Genomic DNA, 21,549 nt, shown 5'->3' with positions numbered 1-21,549 from the left:
TTAAAAGGCCACAATAAGTACTAAGCACAGGATGTTCCACCTCACTGAGTCATTTTGGCTGTGGTGCGCACCATACATTTGCCGGCCTCCCCATTACGATCTCGTACGGGGAGAGCCCAGTTTTAGCCTGTACAGACGTATGCATGCATAACAGGGCTATTGGTAATGCATCTACCCAACTCAACTTGCTTCCCGCGCATATCTTGCGAATCTTTGATTTAAGAATCCCATTGTGCCTCTCCACAAGACCGGCTGAACTCGGATGCCTTGAACTATGGAATCTCTTATCAATCTGAAGACCTGCACATATCTGTAACACCACTGCGCCCACAAAATGTGGTCCATTATCGGACCATAGGACACGGGGCAAGCCAAATCTGGAAAAGTATTCCTTAAGCATTACTTTTGCTGTGCTCATTGCTGTGCAGTCCTTCAAGGGATATGCCTCCACCCACTTACTGAATGCACAGATCACCACTAAGATGTATTTTAAGTTTTGGCATCTCTCCATCTCTATGAAATCAAAATGGATCACCTCAAATGGCATAGAGGACGGCCCAAAACTGCCTATTGGAGTCACTGTTCCCTTTCATACATTGTGCTGCAAACACGTGATACAGTTCTGCACCAACCACTCTGCATTCTTTTTTATGTTTACATTCTGCCATACTGTAGAAAGGTGCTGTATTATCTTTTTCGCACAGATGTGAGTAGGGCTGTGGGCCATTGTGACCATTGCAGTCACATATACAAATTTGGCAACATACAGTTTCTAGTTCCCTTGTCCACCCAACAACCTTCCAGATCTAACTCAGCAGAGCCCTCTGCCCACCCCTGTATTTCATCGGCCGTAGCTTCGGCCTGCATTTCTTTGACAGTGGAAACTCCATTTTCTATTATACAGTGTACTTCCTCAGTCTGAACCATCATTTTGGTATTTAAATCAGTGGCAGTTTGTTTCGCAATTCTGTCTGCAAACGCGTTTCCCTCTCCTACTTTGCATGTTACCTTTTTGTGTGCCTCGCATTTCACTATTGCTAGGCGTTTTGGAAGCGTGAGTGCAGACAGCAATCGTACAATCAAAGGGCCATGTTGAATTCTGGTGCCATGTGATGTCAAAAACCCTCTCTCAGCCCAGAGTCGACCAAAGTTACGAACCACCCCAAAAGCATGCTGGCTATCAGTATGTATATTGACATTCAAATTTTCAGAAATCTCACAGGCTCTGGTTAATCCTATTATCTCTGCGGCTTGTGCCGAATTGTAGGGAATTATTTTGCTTTCTACAACGCTCTCCAGGGTAGTGATAGCATATGCGGCAGTTGGCGTGCCATCTGGTAATTTAAAACAATAGCCGTCACAAAATAACTCTCCATCTGGCTCTTTCTGTGGGGTATCACTTAAATCAACTCTCCCCTTGGTTTCTTCCTCAGTGACCATTAAGCAATTGTGGGGGGGTGATTCATCCTCCCCAAATTCTTTTATGGGTAGTGGCATTAATTCTGCAGGATTCAAAGCGCTACACCTCATAATTTGGATATGGGGCGCGAACAAGATAATCTCATATCTTGTCAATCTAGCAGAGGTGAGGTGTTGCGTCTGTGTCCTATTTAATAGAACGTCTATGGCATGTGGCACCATCAAAATTAAAGTGTGCCCCAATACCATCCCTTCCGTTTGTTTCACTGACGCAGCAGCCGCCACGACAGATCGCAAACATTGTGGTAGTGAGCGCTACAGGGTCCAGCGCAGAAGAAAAATAGCCTCATGGCTTATTTCTTCCACCTTGTTCCTGTGTCAAAACCGCCAATGCACATCCTTCACTTTCACACACAAACAGTCTAAAAACCTTCTCATAATTCGGCGTGCCCAAAACTGGAGCCGAGCATAATGCAGTTTTCAATTCATCAAATGCTTTCTGACATTCCTCATCCCACTGTAACGGCATAACCGCATCTTTTTTAGTCAAATTCACCATCGGTTTCACAATTAACGTACAATTACCAATCCATTGTCGGCAATATGAAACCATGCCTATTATCGCTCTGACTCCTTTTTGTGTCTTTGGAATAGGCATACAAGAACTACTTTCTATGCGTTCTGCCGTTTGCCTTCTCCCTTCTTTCGAAAGTTGGTATCTTAAATAGGCCACCTCCTTTCGATTATATTGAAATTTCTTCAAACTAGCTTTATGGCCATGTGTCGCTAGGTGTGACAGTAGTAATACAGTGCTTTCTTTACAAATCTCCTCTGTGTCTGCAGCTAACAATAGATCATCTATGTATTGCAAGAGTACACAACCTATTGGTAATTCTAGCATGTCTAGCTGCTCTTTCAATGCTCTACTGTAAATACTTGGACTTTCCATGTAACCTTGCGGAATCCGCGTAAATGTAAATGATCGTCCTCCTAATGTGAACGCGAACAAATATCTGCTGTCCTTGTCCACTGTAATGCTGAAGAACGCGTTTTTCGATCCCCTACACTAAAATATTCTGCTGATACAGGTATCATTGTCAATATTGTAGTGACATCTGGCACTAGAGGAAATTGTGGATCTACTACCTTGTTTAATGCGTGCAAATCAATTATAAAACGGTATGGTACTTCATTGCCTCCTTTTTTATAAACTGGAAGAATCGGGCTGTTGCATGTACTGCCTGTAATTTCCTCAATTACCCCTAATTTCACCAAATCTGTAACAATACTCTTTAATCCTTTCTCACCTTCAGCCGAAATTCTGTATTGGGGAATTCCCGGTAGGGTAACACCTTCTTTCAAAATGATCTTTACTGGCTCTATCTTTAAGCATCCTACATCATTGTCATGCATTGCCCATATACAGGTCGGCACTTTACTTAGTTCTCCTGGTAAAGTTTCAGACATGAATTCTGACACAGGGGCATTGTGTGGCCAAATCGTTAGGAACACCCCGTCTGCCGTGCAATGTATAACGGAACCTAATTTTTTCAACAAATTTAATCCCAACAAGTTCTCCCACAATTTTTTGTTAAAAGGAAAGGACAATGTTCAGTAAATGGTCCTATAGTAACTGGGACTGGTTTGGACACTGGGTTTATGACTGGTGTACCTGCGAACCCTATGGAAACATTCTTTTGCCCTGACAGTGGTATATCCGGAACCAAGTGGTGGTCTATTGAAAACTTCTGCGCTCCTGTATCTACAAGAAAGCGGTGCTCCTCATTCCCGACTCTCATTTCTACGTAGGGTCCTCTCTGATTCACGGGAATAGTCACTGGTTCCGACCCCTGTCTTGGGCTGTCCTATTGGGGAGATAACACATCGTCCGATGTGTAATCATTGTTGTTACTGTAATACGTGTTTGGCTGTGTATCGAAAACGTTCCCACTCTTTCCTCTATTTCCCCCACTCTGGTTTCCATACTGTTGGTTTTGGTGTCCCTGACTCTGGTTTGGGGCATTTTGGTTTTGGCCTTGGTTTTGATTACCTCTGTTATTGTGATGCTGCTGCATACTATTCCTATTTGGTCCATTCGCTCCTTGGTGTCCTCTATGCTGTCTCCTCTGACCAGACCCATTTCTATTCTGTAGATGCGGACATTGCGCTCGCCAATGTCCTTCCTCATTACAATACGCACACTGATTTGGTCCCACTGTACTCCCATGCATATTCGAATTACTCCTTCCTTTCTTTGCTGATCGCGCTGCAACTTACCCTAATGCATCCCTGTTGGTCAGTCCCGCCTCTTGCCCCCGCGGTTTCAACTTCAACCCCGGGCGGAACGGACGGTACCGAGTCTGTGTCTGAGGCGGGAGGTGCAGATGGGACAATGGGAACAGGGAGTGTCTGTTGTGGGCCTGGTTGGCTAATAGGAAGTGCTACGTGCGCGGTCTGTGGCTGTGGGAGGGCTTGAGCTACCGGAGGGAGAGCTTGGGCTACGGGCAGGGTTTGGGCAATAGCTACTGACATGTCTGGCCTCACTTCTGATCTTGGGCCTTGTTTTGTATGGGTCAATATGTTTTCTATCAATTCATCTGCTATGTGTAATTCTCGTTGTGGATTTATTTTTTCTATATTCAACTGGTCACGCCTACCTGCCCTTCTTAGACTCTCAGTACACTCCTCCTCTTCTTTCTCTTCCACTACTTCACCTTTCGATGTATGCCTGCGTGCATGCTTCGCTCTGCTTTTAAATCGGAGCATTGCTTCCCTTCTCCAGTCTTTAATAGTCTCAAATGCTGCAGGACACGCTTTCTTTCTTATCAACACCCTTTCCAAGTTATCTATTCTTGCTATCTCAAAACTACCATTAATCGGCCACTGATGGTCTTGTTGCTTTCTGGTTTGCCTATGCTTAGTCTCACAGAATATTATCGCACCCACTCCATACTTCACATACATCTCATACGCCGGCGTTCCCCCAGGTGGTACAATTTGGCCATCTTCCAAAGATTGTCTACCACAGCGGAAAAAACCTGCTAGGGTGGACAATACCCTAGGCATGTTTCAACCTTCCCCTTGGTTAATCAACCTTACCTAGGGTGTTTGATTTTGCAAAGTCAACTCTCAACCAATATCAGGATTACTTTGAATCAGGGAATGACTCACCTGATAGATCAAGTCGTCTGTATACTGACGCACCAAATGACGTTGTGTCTGCGTTTCTTGGCTTCCGCCTCGTTTTGGGACCCTCACCTCCTTGTTCTCTAGCCAGGCATCTCGATCAGGGATCAAATGTGTGCAGATCTGCAAAGGAGTCTCTCATAACTTCTACAGGGTGCCCCGAACACCTCTTGATCCCGGCTTGAACGTCCCGTCCTCGCCTTTCCCCGCCTTACTCAATTATAATGTTATGCGATGGAACAAGTGGGGGAGGGTCCCTGTCCGGGCGCCATCTTGAAAGGTGTCCCTAGGGGTCTCTAATGTCTATGGAAACAAGGTGAGTCACCACACACGATAGATACGCCAGACACAAGGTTGTATTCCCAAAGCTAGGGTTTATTGCAAAGCAAAAGTCTCTGTTGGCTAACTCGGTCTCACGCCCCACGACGTGTATCTCTAGACCTCGAGGGACGCAAGAGAGTGAATTACGTACATCAGTTACATATATACAAAATGCATATCAAACAATCAGCTATGACATGTTTAACACCCCCCTTTATTGAGTTTCTTTGAACTTGGTGTGATGATGGACATCTCCGACAACATTGACACCTTCAAACATCTATTCTAGTAACAATTTGCAATTTGTGAGTGCGGAGGCATCTTTCAGTTGTTGAATAGAATACAGCGCTTGTGTTCTTGGAAGCGAGCTACATACAGGGGGGGGGGAGTTGCATTCCAGACCTTGCTATCTATTAGGTGCTATTCGTGTCCTGGGAGCCGACACGCTCTAACGGGGCTCAGCAAAGGGGGGCCGTACGAAAAGCATAATTCAAGCCTTTAGCTGTATTATTCTAACATATTCTACCATATAACGAGAATGGCTGGCAGCTGCAAAATGATTAAATGCCCTGCAGCTCTGCTTCAAGGCTACATTCGGGAGGGAGCCGGGCATTCTTCCTGGCACTGCCTATGTTGTGTTTCAACAAACTCTTGTTATCCTCACGGCCCTGCGGCCTTGTCCTTTTTACGTGCAGACAACAATGTTTTACAGTCGAGCAGTGTAAGCAGAAAATATACTGCGAAGCAATAGGAAAAGAAAGCAATGAGCAATGGTTAGAAAACAAAATGGCCATTCTTGTTACATCAAAATGGCCGTTCATTGGCAAACTCAAAAACCTATATTCTGTCATATCATTCATGAGACTGTTGTCCCACGGCCACCAAAATACGTTTGCGGTCACACAGTAGAGGTATCCATTTTTCTAGACTGACAACAGCGAACTGACGAAAAGACATTGTACATAAATGATAGAATTGTATGAAAATTATAGAGGAAGACTTTGCTGAGACTCATAGTGAACCCGGCAGGGGGGGGGCAACATTTGAGAGGGGTCCGAGCCCGAACAAAGGAGATCCAGGGGTAAAACCATCACCCAAAGTCCATTAAGAAAAGGAACTGTTATTGATTTATGGAATATGATTTGTGAAGGGTCAGCACCCAAAAGCGTGGGACACAGGGTGAATCCATCACCCAAAGAAAAGATTAAAAGGAACTTTGTGTTTGTTTGTTATTTTACTAATCCTCGAAGGCAAGAGGCTTTTGTTGAAAGGAGAATTGGCCGTCCAGGCTTCTGAGAAGTTGAAATGAGAGTTGTCATCTCATGCTGGTGATAGCTTGAGAACTACGCTGTGCTCCAAGATCCCACCTTGCCCCATGCTCAAAACCTGGGAAATGGAGACTCATGCTACCGCATCCTGACATATTATTTGAGAACACTTCTTTCTTTCCTTGAAAACCATCCCACACCCTTTTTGTATTAGTTGTAAGGTTTGGTAACAGATTTCTTAGTTTAGTCCCTTTTTATTTGACACAAAGCCACTAGGACTGCCTTATTTTCATTTGATGGCCAACGGTTGCTCCCTTCTTAGATATAGGTTTAGATTAGGCATTTTTCCAACCTGCATACAGTTTAATAAACACCCTTGAACTGTGATCACTTGTGTCTGTCTTTACTGTTGCCACCATGCATTCCTTGCACCACCGGCCATGGCCAAAGGCGCTGTGTAGTGGTCTGGTAGTGTTCTACCATCGGCCATGCCCAAAGGCCATGGATAGTCATCTAATAGTGTTATAAAATGTACTGTGGGCCCGGCTGAAGGCCATGACTAGAGGTCTGGTAGAGTTCTAAATATATAGTGGGTACGGCCGTCGGCCCTGGCCACTTCTCATGTGTGGAAAAAATCTATTGAATAACAAAACCCTTGAAATTCAAGGAAAGAACTTTAGTCGCAAGGACGTTAAGGTGAACAGTACATTGTAACAAAACCTGTCATGATGATCCGCATGAAACCTGCCTCCAAGTGCTATTCCTGGTATGACTCCGATGTGGCCACTCTGAAACGCAATTGCAGAGAGGCTGAACAGAAGTGGCAGGCTTTGAGCACATCCTCTGACAAACTGGCCTCCAAAGGCAATAAGACTCTCCAGCTGCTTGAAAAAGAGGGCCTAGATCCATCTCTGCGGACACTAACAACACGGCTGGACTTTTGAAAATCTGCAGGGAACTCTCCAACCCCACTGCACTCTCCACTACTCTGGGCTCTCACTTATTTTCAAAAACTTGGGACATCTTGTCCTCACTATCCTATACTCCTCACCCTTCTCCCCCATCCACTCTCAGGCCTCCCTTGGCCCCCCTCTCATTTGCCCTCCCCTCCTACTCTCCTCTCTTTCACCCATACCACCTGATGAGGTTTATAGACAAGTCTGCTCTATGAAAGTCTCATGCAAACATGTGCTCCACTGCTCCTCTAGAACTATCAAGGATAACATTGTCTCCCTTGCTCCAGCCTTTCTGTAATCACTCTTTTGCCAGTGGATCCTTCCCTTCACTCCTCAAGCACTCCTTGTGCACCCTCGCCTCAAAAAGACTTCTGCCGACCCTGTCTGGCTAACTGCTGCCCTATCTCCCTTAACTATTTCCTGGGCAAACTCTTGGAGAAGATGGCCATCTCCCAGTGTATCCACCATACCGCATCTGTTGGTTGTCTCCACGACCACCAGTCTGGCTTCAGAGTTGCCAGAGGCACAGAAACTGCTCTCCTGAACACCTGTGAAGACCTGCTCTCTATTCTCGATTCCAGCTCTCCTTCTGTTCTCATCCTTCTTGACCTTTCCTCTGCCTTTGATATGGTCAATCATGCCACCCTGATAAATCTGCTCTGTGATATCCTTGGCATCACAGACTTGGCTCTGGACTGGTTGACCTCCTTCCTCTCAGACCGACCTTCCCAGGTTAAACTTGGCCCTTTTCTCTCCACCATCTCACTCTCCACCTGCGGAGTCCCTCAGGGCTCTACACTCTCCCCTTGGCTTTTCAACATCTACCTGGCCCCTCTAGCCTATTTGATCTACCCCTTCTCCCCTAACTTCCAGTGTTGCACAGATGACATACAGCTCTCCTTCAAGCTTCCCTCCTCTGCCTCCTCCTCTTCCTCTCTCATTCCTGAATGCCTATCTGCTATTCAGGCATGGTGCACTGCTAATGATCTCTGCCTTAATGCCAGTAAGACAGAGATCCTTCTCATTGCGACCCCATCTCCCTCTTTCCCTCCCACACTCTGGCTGCCATCAATGCGCCCCCTTCTCTCACTCTCCTGTGCGGCAAAAAACTTTGGTGTCATCTTCAACTCCTTGCTCTCCTTCTCTCCTCACATCACAGAACTTGTCAAGAAGGCCCACTTTCAGCTGGACCTTCTCAGAGGCATTCTCCCTTTCCTCAACTTCCCCCAGAAACTCATTTTCTCTAGAGCTCTGTCCTCTCCAGGTTCGACTACTGCAGCAGTCCCTTTGCTGCGTTATACCTTTACTGTCCAAAAGCTGTAATACTTGCTCTAAATTATCCTCATGTTGCTCCAAAGTATTCCCACACACCAATTCATCATCTTGGAAATAATGCACTCCACACACACATTTGAATAACTTATTCATCATTTTCTGAAATACTGAAAAAGCCGATACATGGCTAAATAGCATCTTACAAAATGGAAACATATTGTGCCTTGCCAATTATTTCCAACATTTCCGCCATATTTGGTAAAGGATGGCTCTCCAGGGCCACATACTTATTAAGCTCGCAGAGGTCAATGCCCTTAATTCTACAGTCGGTTTCTTCACAAAAACACAACTAAAGGGGACACCAATTGTACACTTCCCGTAGGTTCAATCACCCCTGACTTTCTAAATTTGTCTAATTCACATTTTACACCATCTGTCAAAATCAACAGAACAGCACACAGTTTAGCTGCTACTGGTGCACTCCCTTACTTCATACCAATTTTGTGTACCATTCCTTTCACCTTCCCAATCTTTTCCGCAAATACATCCTTGTAACAATCTAAAATGCTCTCTAACTGGATTTCATGTTCACATGCAATACTTGTTCCTCTGCATTGGGATCAAGTCTTAATCCCAACTTCTTTTGTTCTCTCCTTCCCAGTAACATGTCTCTCCTTTTTATCACGTATATTTCTGCATTTGCACCTCTTCCCTTCAAGTCTATTTAATAACAAAGTAACCTAACAAATCTATAAACTCTAGATTATATCCTCCAGGTTTTATGTCGAGTGGCAACACATTTTTTACTTCTCCACTTCATGTTCAATAATTCTGATGACATAAGGGGCACTTTTGCACACGAATCGACCAGCATTTTGGCTTCTCAATCCTGCGCATACACTGTAGCTTACGGACTCTACCATTTTTCCTCATCCAAACATTGCACCATGTGCACAGTTATAACTTCTGATGGACCATTCTCCTCCTCTCCTGAAGATTGTTGTCCATCCTCAGCCATATAAAACTCGTTCTCCCCTCCCATATTAACAGTTTAACAACAATTTGCATAGTGGTCCCACTTAATGCACGTTGAACAAGGTTCTTTTCTGCACAGACATGCCAGAGAACCCGCAAAATGCAAAGCACTAGCACATAGTAAGCAAAAATGTTTCTCCATCCTTTGTCCTTTCTACCTGATCCCATTTACGTCAGACATTCCTCACGGGCGGTGTGCTCCTCCCTTTGATGTTTTCTTCTGCTTCTCATCTGTCCCTACTTTCAATACTTCAGTGCTACTTTCTTTGTTCTCATTTTTCATTATCTTTGCAACACGCGCCATGGAATGGTCCCCTCTTTTCGCAGTAGCAACAACTTCATTTAGACCAGGGTCTTCCCTCAACAACAACTCTTCCCTAATCTAGGTATTGCTGCAGTGTATCATTAATTGTTCTCTTATGTGTTCACCCAACATGTTACCATACTTGCACAACAAAGCTAAGTATTGCAATGCTATGATGTATTCCACTACAGACTCTCCACCATCTTGTACTCTTACTCCAAAGTTATATCATTCCAATATTGTGCTGTGTCAAGGGTTTTGACCCATGTTGAATTATTAGACTGGGTAGATGTGGGGATGAGCTGTCGCCGCCCATTATTCTATCCCAGAACCAGGAGAACCGCGCAGTTTTGCGCACAGCAAAATGTATGCCTGACCTGCCACCCACCAGTGCGAGCGTGATAGGCCAGGAGTGCCATGAGTGAAATGTGTGCCAAAGGAAAAACAGCAGTGCCGGTGGCTAAAATAAAAAAGCGTGTTGAAATCACCTTTGTTTCTCTGAAATGCAAGCTAAAAATGCCTATTTTAAACATTGAGAGATATTCAAAAATCTCAATGAACACCAGCAGACATTTGGCAGAATGTAGTCTTGTGTGAATTCAAAATCTGGAAAGAGAAAGAGCCCAAAACAATGTTTATAACAAAACTGGCTGAGCTGTGGATGTCAGCAGCTGAAGTGAAATTGGACTGAAAGACACTAAAAGCTAAATGTTTAAAATAAATGAGTGACCTACTGTTGAGTGTCACATAGTTTGCAACTGTTGAAATGCCATAGTTTTTAACTTAGAATCAGCGTTCTAGCTGCATGTTCAAAAATTGTCAGTGTGATTTGAATGTAGAAAACTGGGAACTAAAGTGACATTTAGCTGAATTCTGCCTGACAACTACCTCCGATAGGAGTTGAACTGGCTCAACAACTCTTCCCAGGCCTGGCTGCATCCTGCTGCCCCCACCAAAAGGAGACCACACCTCTCTGATTGAATTAAGGGAGGGGTACCTGCAGAGTGCAGGAAGTTGAACAAAGCCCTGTTTTTGGCTCAGGCAAATGTTATATTGGGGGGGTCGTAAGATGGCTTCCTCTTGGGAGAAACTGGGAGGGGCAGTGCATGTGAGAGCCAGCTGAGCTTGGGGGAAGTGGATAAACCAGTTATTCCACCATGTGATGTGGGAAGCCACAGCCCTTTTTGACCAGGGCATAATTTTAAAAAGATAGATAACTCATAGTGCGGACTGGTCAAAATTATATAAGTAATATCATTATTCTTGTGATTTTTCTGTGCAGGTTTTAAGAGGATTTAGGACCCTGTGGTGTATTCTGGGGGTTTGCTAGCAGAAAATAGGGTCTTACTCCAAATGTCTGCATGTTAAAAATCTGACACTTCATCAATTAATGTCCATACTCCTTTCGCACATTTGTGTAATTTTTGGTAAATGTCCGATATTGGTAAACCGACCAAAAAGCGCAAAATGTTGTCATTTCTGAATCCCAGCTCGCAGGAACATGGGGCTTGAACAGAGACCTGTCTTAATTCATCTGTAATATGTACATGTAATGTCAACCACTTGTGTATCTGGGAAATATGTATTTGAATCAAATATAGATTTGTGGGCAAATTGACCAGGGGAGGATCCTCTGACCCATAAACAGACCTCATCATGATGACAATTCATTTCCTTCCCCCAATCATGGGAGAGGGGAGAATTGGGCCAATGACAAGTAGAGAGGGGCAAGCTCAGTTATGCCACGCACACACCCACTTTCTAAACACATAAAAGCAGACAGTGCAGGACAGGTAGGGACATTCACTTTCCACTTTCTTGCGGGGAGACTCCAGACTTCAAATCCATCAACCTCCAGAGACCAGAGATCCAGAGAGACCAGAGATCCAGAGAGACCAGAGATCCAGAGAGACCAGAACTGGGCAGTGCTGAGAGCAGAACCATAGACCAGACCGCTGTGAAGAACCGCTAGCAGTCCAGCCAATCCTGACCCGATCGGTGACGAAGCCATTCCTGTCCAAAAGATAGTGTGAGTACTCTAGGACTGTGCAGACTAATCTCTTAGTTTAAATTAATCTAATTAAAACTATTTTAACCTATTTAGAACTACCTCATAGGAATCGTGTGTGTCATTCGGTCCTTTTTAAAGCTGAAAACTGTCACCTGTCATTTTGAACTTTTAAAATTTCAAATCCGGAAACCTACTTTCACAAAATCGTCCGTATCTCCGGAACCGTTTGTGCTAGGAGGCTTTCCAACGAACCTAGAACCGACTTGCTACTCCTTATAGGGCCTCTGTAATTACGCTCGACGCACGCGATTAAATTTGCCGCGATTTCACATTTTGCACAATTTCAGCCACGTGTAAAAATCAGCAGCTCCTTGCTTTCCTTTGCTAAATTTCGTTTTAACCTGCTAGTTACTCATAGAGCATTGCTAAAGTGAGCCTGAACTAATATAAACTAGATATCACCCACCCTGAACCTCTAGAGGGAATTAAAAGCATTTTTAGCACATTTCTCACTTCATTGTCATCACATTCAAAGCATTTTGGGCCTGTTTTCCTCTAAGCTTGCTGGGGGTGGAACTGAATTTCGTATTGTATTTGATTGCATTCCTGAGAACTGTGTGCTCTTTTTTCCATCTCCTTATATTGCAAAAAGGGGGGAGTGAATGGTCAAGGAAAAGTGATTACATTGTCTTTTGTTGAAGCCATATCAAGTTATTTTCTGTACTGCATTTCATTCATCATCGCGTTTCCTTGAACCATATAACGCATTCTTTCCCACCTTATTCTTCTGTTCCTATTCATAAGTAACCAAGAACTGTGCTACTGTAGGGTTACCTCTTGCTGATTACTGCTCATATTCACAAGTGTACTATCCATTATCAATTTATTTATAGAAGTTTGATATATATATATATATATATATATATATTGTTTAATTTTTCAAATAAACCTTTTAAATTTGCAAAACAAATCTACTTCTTGGCTCAGTGGGGCCAGGGGGATTCTAAGAGAGGGGTGTTATACAAGGGTTCATCATGCAGATTATAACTTGCCATAAAAATATATAAATAAGGGCTTCCCTTGGGCATCCCAGACAAGGCACTGACTTAGTGGGATTGCTTGATTGGAGTCACTTACAAAGTGGGGGCTCGTGCCTGGAAATTCTGAGTTAGATTTACCACTTGTGCAGCTTAATACAGTGTGCTAACTGACGGGATACATACATCCGGTCGGATCACCACGCTGTGGTACGCTGTAAAGCACTCCTCAAAGGAACGCTCTAAGGAGAAGGTCTGTTTTGCAAAATAAAATACAAACTTCGGTAAGTCAGGAAGGAGCTCAAATCTCCAGAATGACGACACTGGTAGACATCAAAATAGCCATAGAGCACTTCTTACATAAGCTATTTGTGAGAGGTGAGTGAACTCATCAGGACCAAATGGTCTGGTTGCAGGCAATCGCGCAACAGGTCACTGAAACAAGGTCAGGTATATGGAGAGATCAGGGTCCATTACATGTGTCCCTGAGTGAATTATATATGGCCCCTAAAGCCAAAGATGAACACAATAAGATTGTTAGGATAGCGGCATATTTGTATCTATATATGGGAGCCATGCAGGATAAATGTGAAGGCCAAGATCTGGCAAATTGGCGACAGATTGTGTTAGAGAAGGCCCAATCTGATCTGGACTCTTCTGAGCAGAGGCTGCTCAGGAGCCAGGAGTCAGAAAATGACAGCAGACAGTACATCACTAAAATAAAGGAGGACATGTGTATCCTGCAACAGGAAAAGTCTGACCAGGATACCAGATTTCTGGCCTTGCAGAAGGAGTACCAAGAAGGTTTGGACTCCCTACTGCAGAGCCAGAAAAAGCTGGAGCAACAATTAGATTTCAATGGTGCATGTGCTGAGCAGGTAGTCACCCTGCAAAGCCACCTAGATAGGGAAAAGGCAGAGAGCAATAAACTGATCCTGAAAGACCTGGATACCCAGGCAGAGTTTGATCATGAGCACCAGAAAGCTGGTGCCCTTCAAAGGCAAAGGGACGACCTGGCGGCACAGATGCAGACTCTTAGTCAGGAAAGGGACACCTTAGGCCAGGAAGTCGGCCATTTAAAAAGAAAAACTGAAGAAAATCACTTGGCCCTCCGGGGGCTGGGTGACCTCCAAAAAGAGCATCAGAACCGGTTACAGCACACCAGGAGGGTGGAAGAGGCTCTGGTAAGAAAGGATCAGGCCAGTAGGGATGGGACACAGGAGGTAACCCTCCTGCAGCAAAGACTGGCCCAGTACTCCAGGACCAATCAGGAGGCACAGAGAGAGAATGAGGCTCTCTGCCAGCACAATGATAGGCTCCAGCAACAGGTAGCAATGCAGGAGAGACTGATAGAGGAACTGAAGGTGCAGGCTCTTGCATTGCAAAAGGGAGCAGGGGCTGATAGAGATGAAGTTCGCTGGGAAAGGGAAACGCCTGAGCATAACCTCAGGAGCCCTAGTACCAGAGGCCTTCATCTCTACCAGTCCCTGGACTCTGCCACCCCCATGTTCCCTGGCGCACATGAGCACGGGGCCACAGGGATGGCAGATTACTATCCAGCTAAAAGTATGGGGCTCATAGGCCAGTACCACCCAGGAATGGAGGGGCGAGCATCTGGGTATGGGCACCCAAGCACAGTGCAATTTAGTGGGGAACGCCAGGAGAGTAGGCCCACTAAGGGCATCCTGAAAACCTCTGCCCAGTTAGGTCAGTGGGGGAGTACCCATCAAATCCTGGCAGCAAGGAGGGATCTGAAGACTCCTCTGAGCGTCACAGGACACAGGAGATCAGGTTCCCACATTCTGCCAGCCATTCCCAGGCTCGCAGAATCCGGGAAAACCTGGAAGATCAGACGGGCACCTCTGGGAGCAGTGCTTCTGAGTCGGGGGATGAATGGACCAGGGTTACCCGAATCAAAAAGGCCAATAAGGCAAAAAGGGCCTTGCTTAAGGACCCATTGAAACAAATAAAGGTAATAAGGATTGTCATCACGTCTTATCAAAAGAATGCCAAGTATTCTGTTTGGGAACACTTGGAGCTCTATGAGCAAATGATGGAGACTTTCCATTTGAAGGACAGCAGTAGCTGCATCCAGTACGTCAAATGAACATTCTCCCCAGAATACTCCAGTTTCTTTGCAGGGCTGGAGGACCAAAACCATTCAAGATGGTCCGCATATAGGACGGCCATCTTGAAATATTTTTCTGTTCATAGAAATCCCCAAGAGGGTCGCAAGGCAGCCTACAATTCGCAATGTGGGGAGGATCAGGCCCCACAAGAATTCATGCTAGAATTGAAGCGTGCCTTTGCGTAGACCACCAAAAGGGTGCGCACAGACAGCAAAGAGTTTGTCAATACTTTTTTCCATGCCTTGCCCAAATACATCATGACCCAGCTAGTGAGAGATTTTCACGAGAAGAGGTCACTAGACTGGGTCATTGAACAGGCTACCCGGATCTATGAGGTGCAGAAGCCCATAGAAAATAAAAATAATACGCAGAAAAACCCCAAAACCAACAGCACCCCTGCTGCTGCCAAGGTGGCAGAGGTAAAGGTTGCCCGCCTTTTAATTTTTGGAGATGGGGGGCCTAAAAACCTGCCTGCACCAAATAACTCTAACACCAGAAGGCCCTCGGCCCAGCCACAGACAGGGAGTCAAGGAGGTAGTCCCACAAATGGGGTCCCTCGCTCCCCTGATTATGTAAGTCCCCGCTGCAAGGGAAACCGACCCATCCTGGGTTATGTGTGGACTCCTCCAGACCAAGGGGGGGATCCGGCCAAGCACCTAACCCAGGGAATTTCCCCGCTAACTTCCCCCAGGAGGGCAGAAATTCACCAAACCCTGGGAAGAATTTTTTACCCAGGTATCCACCCAACTTCCAGCCCCAAAATCATCCATCCTTCTTTCCCCAATTCCCTGAGCCCAGACAACCTAATCCGCGAGAGGCGAGGCCAACGGTGGAGGGGTACCCAAATCTTCCCAACCCGGGGTATTACCAGAGAAGGGATAGCTACCCTTCCCGGGATCAGCCCAGAGGGGAAAACAGAACCCCGTATCAGCCTGAGCGGGTTTCACAACTTGAGCGCCAGGTCCAAAACATGGCACGGGATCTGGGTCACATGCTGAGGGTGCAACAGAACCCTCAGATGGGCATGCCGGCACAGAACGCCCCAAACTCTGGACCTGGTGCTCCAGAACAATGACGGGGGCTGCACCACGATAACCTACCGGTTCCCAGGGAGGAGGCACAAAGGGAAGGGGGGAGTAAAGCCTTGGAGGAAGCTTCCTTCCTCACTTGTAAACAGCCCCTGGAAACCCAAGAACCGGAAACAAAATCTCCTGCCCCTGAAAGTCTGCCTCCAAAGGAGCAGAGGGTGGGTAGGAGAAACAAAGTACCCAAACAGGCCCAGTTTGTGGAGGAGGTACAGATCTTCCAATTTGAGGGAGAGGGATCCTCAGAGGATCCTGGGAAAAGGATCTTCTCCTTTAGAGATGGGGGAACTCCTCCCAAAGAAAAATGGGTCCCAAGGGATTCCAACCCAGACTGGGTAGATGTGGGGATTGAGCTGTCGCCGCCCATCATTCTATCCCAGAACCAACAAGACCGAAAACCCCTGGTTCAAACCCATCCAGGTGACTGCCTCCAAAAAAGGGGGGGCGGCCCAGAACTGGAACCAGGGGAACCAAAAACCGCATCAATATCCAGTTGCAAACTTTTTCTTTCAGATTCCCATGACTCTCCACAGAATTCTGCCCAAATCTCTTCTCTCGCCATGTCCAAAACCAGAAAGTTAGCCCACCAGTCGTCCAAAAATGTGCATTATCTGTGCCCCCTTGAGGAGAAGGAGGGAAGATACTATGCCCCGGTACAAGTACAGGGGCAGGGTACAATTTTGGCACTGGTGGACACTGGATCAGAAGCTACCCTTCTGTTCAAAAGCGCCTTTGATTAACTGAATGCAGGAAGGGGGGAGAATTACCGTATTCCTCTCACCTCTCTTCCTGGACAACTGCAGAACTTTGACGGGAAGGAATTTCCTGTCAAGGGGACTGCAGATTTGGACATCAAAATTGGGCGACACAAGGTGAAACACCCGGTCATTGTAGTGACTCCAGAGGGCACTCCTTGTTTACTAGGGAATGACCTCCTGAGAAGGTTGTCACCCCTAATAGATTGCGTAAACAAGGTCCTCTGGACCCAGACTAGCCGACCAATAAAATTAAAACAGAGTGTCAACCATGTTAGTTTAAATGGCACCTGCCAAAATCAGACCAAGTAGAATTTCCCTTCCATAACAACCAAATTCCAGACGTGACAGTAATAGCAGTAGGACAACAGACTGCTGGTGGGGGGTCCTCTCTATTTCTGAAAATCAACCTTCCTTCCAGTTTAAGGTGGTATTCCAAACTGGAAGGAAACACTCTGAAATTCTTTATCAATCCACAATCAGACACTCCCACTCCTATAGTCCAGAAAGATGTGAAATCAGCTGAGAGCCTGGCTGATAGTCAGCAAATTGGAGATCAGTTGTTCATCCCTGTTCAGTTAAATTATGGGAAGGACTCTGTTCTCGCTCGAGTGTGTGTGAACAACGGTAAGAGCTTCATCAGCGAAGCCATGTTCCGCCAACTCCCGAAAGATCCAGCCATTCCCACATTCAAACTGATAGACAAATGGGAAATGGATCTGGAAACACCCAATTCCAAACATCTCCTGCCAAGCAGGTGTATGCTCAAAATCTCCATTGGCAACAAGAGCATAGTCCATAATTGTTGGGTCGTGCGAGCCGCCTTTTACTTAGGCAGTGACATTCTCAATCGCTTCACCATTAGTTTGGACCTAATAAACTTCAAAGCTTGGTCCCGATTAGCGGATAATCCCATGGGCTTTGATGATCAAGAAAAAGCATTTAGGTCAGCTCAATTGCTACCTTATGCAGTTGAAATTCAGCTTAAAGAGGAAGTCACCATGCCAGAAAGGACTCGACAATTCTCCCTGGAAGTGAAAGTTAAATGAGGACAAACATTGAAAAACCCTGATGCTTATATTCATCTAAATGCTTCTCTTCAACAGCAAGGGCTAGGGGTAAACCCAACACCATTAGTCAACATAGAACATGACACCATTCCAATAGAGGTGGATAACAGTGACTTAAAGAGTATTACTCTAGCCGCAGGCACCATTATTGGAATGGTGGTTGATGACCGACATTTCTCCATTGATTTAGGAAATGAACTGTTAGGACCAATCCCCAAGGACTGTTTTGACAGTGACAGTGAGGACAATACAACACCAGACAGGATTTTCACCCGGCATGGGGGGAACTTCCTGGTGTACACTTCTTGCCTTATGGTAAGGAAGATGTGACTTGTGACTTCAGGAGGGATGAGGTGATTTTCCAGGTCCATGAGGGCTGCCTTTCCCACCTGAAGCCTCCAGTCCAAATCAGCACTCTGACCAGGGACTTCTCCACCCAGCTGGAGGAGGCCGCTGAGATAGCCAAACCAGAAGTCTTTCCAGGCTTCAGGCAGATGGTGGAAGAGAGAGTCAACCTAGCTGCTGCCTGTGTGACTCTGGAACAGAAGCAAAAGTTGAAACAAGTTTTCTTGGATTTCCAAGATCTCTTTGCGGTAGACTCATATGACTGTGGTCGCACCGACATCCACACAACAATTCCCACGGACCCTGGCATGACACCAGTGTTTGTGAAGCAATATCGCTTGCCTCTCGCATCCATGGAGTCCCTTACTGAAATAATTAAGAACCTTGAGTCCCGGGGAATAATCCGTTCAGTCCACAGCACTTTCAATAATCCGGTGCTGGGAATATTGAAACCAAACGGCCAGTCGAGACTCTGCGCCGACCTTAGGGAGCTCAACAAACGGGTCCATACTTCCCGATGGCCTCTGCCCTACATTGACCAAGGGCTGGCCCAGATTCAGGGGTCACAGGGATTCACAGCAACAGACCTGACCAATGGATACTGGACCGTGCCTGTCAGTAGGGAGGACCAATACAAACTGGGTTTTACCTTTGGGGGCCAGCAGTACACATGGACGCGGACTCCCTTCAGATACCTCAACTCCTGCAATGAATTCAACATCTTCCTACATAAGGCAATGCCCGACCTGGGTGCGAGGGGTAACCTGGCTTATGTAGATGATGTACTCATCAAAAGTTCATCTGTGGAGGAACACATAGCGGAGATCCCTTATGTTCTGACGCAGTTGAGGGCCGCCGGAGCAAAACTTTCCTTTCAGAAAGCACAGTGGTGTAGAACCTGTGTTAATTTCTTGGGGCATGAGATTACTCCTCAGGGTCTCTGTCCCCAGGAAAAGAAAGTGGAAGCACTTCAGAAACTGAAGGATCCCACAACTCTGCGGGAACTAAGGAGCCTCCTTGGACTGACCAATTACAGCAGAAAGTTCATTGAGGGCTACGCAGAGATCACTAGACCCCTGATTCATCTCTTGAAGGGGGGGGTCAAGTGGGAATGGGGTCCAGAACAATCCGAGGCAGTAAGACAACTCAAAAGAAGCCTCTCACAAGCGCCTTGCCTAGCTTACCCTGTCAGAAACAAGGAGTTCTTCCTGGAGACAGGGTTTTCTAATACGTGCTTGATGGCAGTATTATACCAAAAGAATGACAAGGTCAATAAAGTAATCTCCTATGCGAGCAAAACTTTATCCTCTGTGGAGGAAAAATTCAACGATTGTGAGAAGGCACTCCTGGCAATGGTGTGGGCATTATAGAATTACCGCCCATTTATCCAGGGGGAACAAATCATAGTGGAGACTCCACACCAGTCTCTGCAATATCTCCAAAGTGACAGAATCCGGGCCGGAAATGTGAGTAATTCCCGAATTACTTCCTGGATTCTGTCAATGCAAGGCTTCCTGTAGAGGTCAGATATGGCCAAAACAAGAAGAGTCCCCTCGCGCAAGGTCTGGCTGATTTGCATGATTGTGCCAGAGAAAACTGTCTCGAGGACGAAAGTCTAAAAATCAAGGACAACATGGAGGCATACCTTAATTCCCCACACAAAGTCTTTGAAGAAGACAAGTGTGAGGGAATGCCCACTGTCTATGTGGATGGATGCTCTTACCATGTTGACAACAACGGGGAAAAAGAACTTGTGGCCGGCGTAGGGAATGCATGGGTGAAGGAGTTCCCAGAACCCTCCGCTGGGTACAAAATTGGTCCCCGAAGTAGTCAGGTGGCAGAGTTGATGGCTGTGCATCAGGCTATTCTCACTGCTGTCCAACATCAACTCCACGAACTGGTCATAATCACAGATTCGGATTATGTACGGAACGGGTTCGTGGAGCACCTGGTTAATTGGAAAACCAGAGGCATGTTATGCGCTAATAACAAACCCTTGAAACATGGGAAGTTAATCCAAAACATTGATGATCTGGTCACCTCGAATGGGATGACCATCTACTGGAAGAAGATCAAGGGTCATTCCAAAGTAGAGAGACCAGACAAAACTGGAAATGACTTAGCTGATCAGCTGGCCAAAACCGGGGCCATCCAAGGGGAGCTAATAGAAATAGAGTCCCTGTTGGGGGAAATCCAGGTCACAGCTATTACTAGATCCCAGACAAATGCTCACAATCACCTTTCAACTGCCCAATGGAGTAAGGAGACCCCTGATGCTGATTTAATTACAGCTCAGAAGGGGGATCCAATCATTGGTAAGTTTTACCAACACCTTGAGGACCCTGAGAACTTTCCCCTGACGGATAGCGATTACATTGGGAAAGAGGACCTAAGAGTGTTGATGAAATGTCCAAAAATGTTCCGAATCCAAGACGGTTTGTTGGTAAGGAAATACCAAGCTGGCCATGATCAATGGGTGTTTCCTACCTCATTCCGAAGCCTGATGTTAAGTCACGCCCATGATGCGGCCACCGCCGGTCATAGGGGGTTTCATACAACACTTGAAATCTTAAGAGAGGTTGCATACTGGCCACACATGGGGCAGGACCTCGACCAATACTTGAAGGGGTGCTTGGTTGTGCACAATTTCAGCCATCATCCCTCACACGCCGTGCGCCTCTCCAAAAGAGGGGGATGACACTGCCATGGTCAGATTTGCAAATCGACTTTGTAGGCCCTGTAGTTCGCTCATCTAGAGGAAACAAGTACATGTTGACCGTTACATGCTTGTTTACCAAGTGGGTGGAATGTCTCCCGGCCCCAAACTGCAAGGCAGAAACACCAGCTGCCGTGATGATTAACCACATCTTTTCCCGTTTTTGTCTACCTCAAAGGATTGAGTCAGACAGAGGTAGCCACTTCAAAAGTGAAGTAATGACAAAGATGTGGGAGATACTGGGGGTCAAAAGGAAGTTACATATTGCTTACCGGCCAGCTTCCTCTGGGGCAGTAGAACGCTACAACCAAGACATTGTGAGCATCTTAAAAAAGTTTGGGGCAGATTCTGGGCCAAGTTGGGATATCCGACTACCTCTGGTCCTAATGGCCATCAGATCTACCCCTTCATCTGCAACTAAAATGTCACCATTTGAGTTGATGACCGGACGCAAGATGGTGCTTCCCCAGCATTTGCTCTACAGGACCCAAGAGCAGACATTGATAAATGCCTCCACAACTCATGAGTATGTGGAGAATTTAAGGAAACACCTCCAACATGCTTTTGCCTATGCTCAGCGGAATCTAGAAAGATCAGCTGATAGCATGAAGACCCATTACGATTTGAAAACTTCCAG

This window comes from Ambystoma mexicanum, chromosome 4q (assembly GCF_040938575.1).
Source record: "Ambystoma mexicanum isolate Mex_15411 chromosome 4q, UKY_AmexF1_1, whole genome shotgun sequence".
Lineage (NCBI taxonomy): Eukaryota > Metazoa > Chordata > Amphibia > Caudata > Ambystomatidae > Ambystoma > Ambystoma mexicanum.
The sequence above is the reverse complement of the archived record's forward strand: the minus strand, read 5'-3'. Positions refer to the sequence as shown.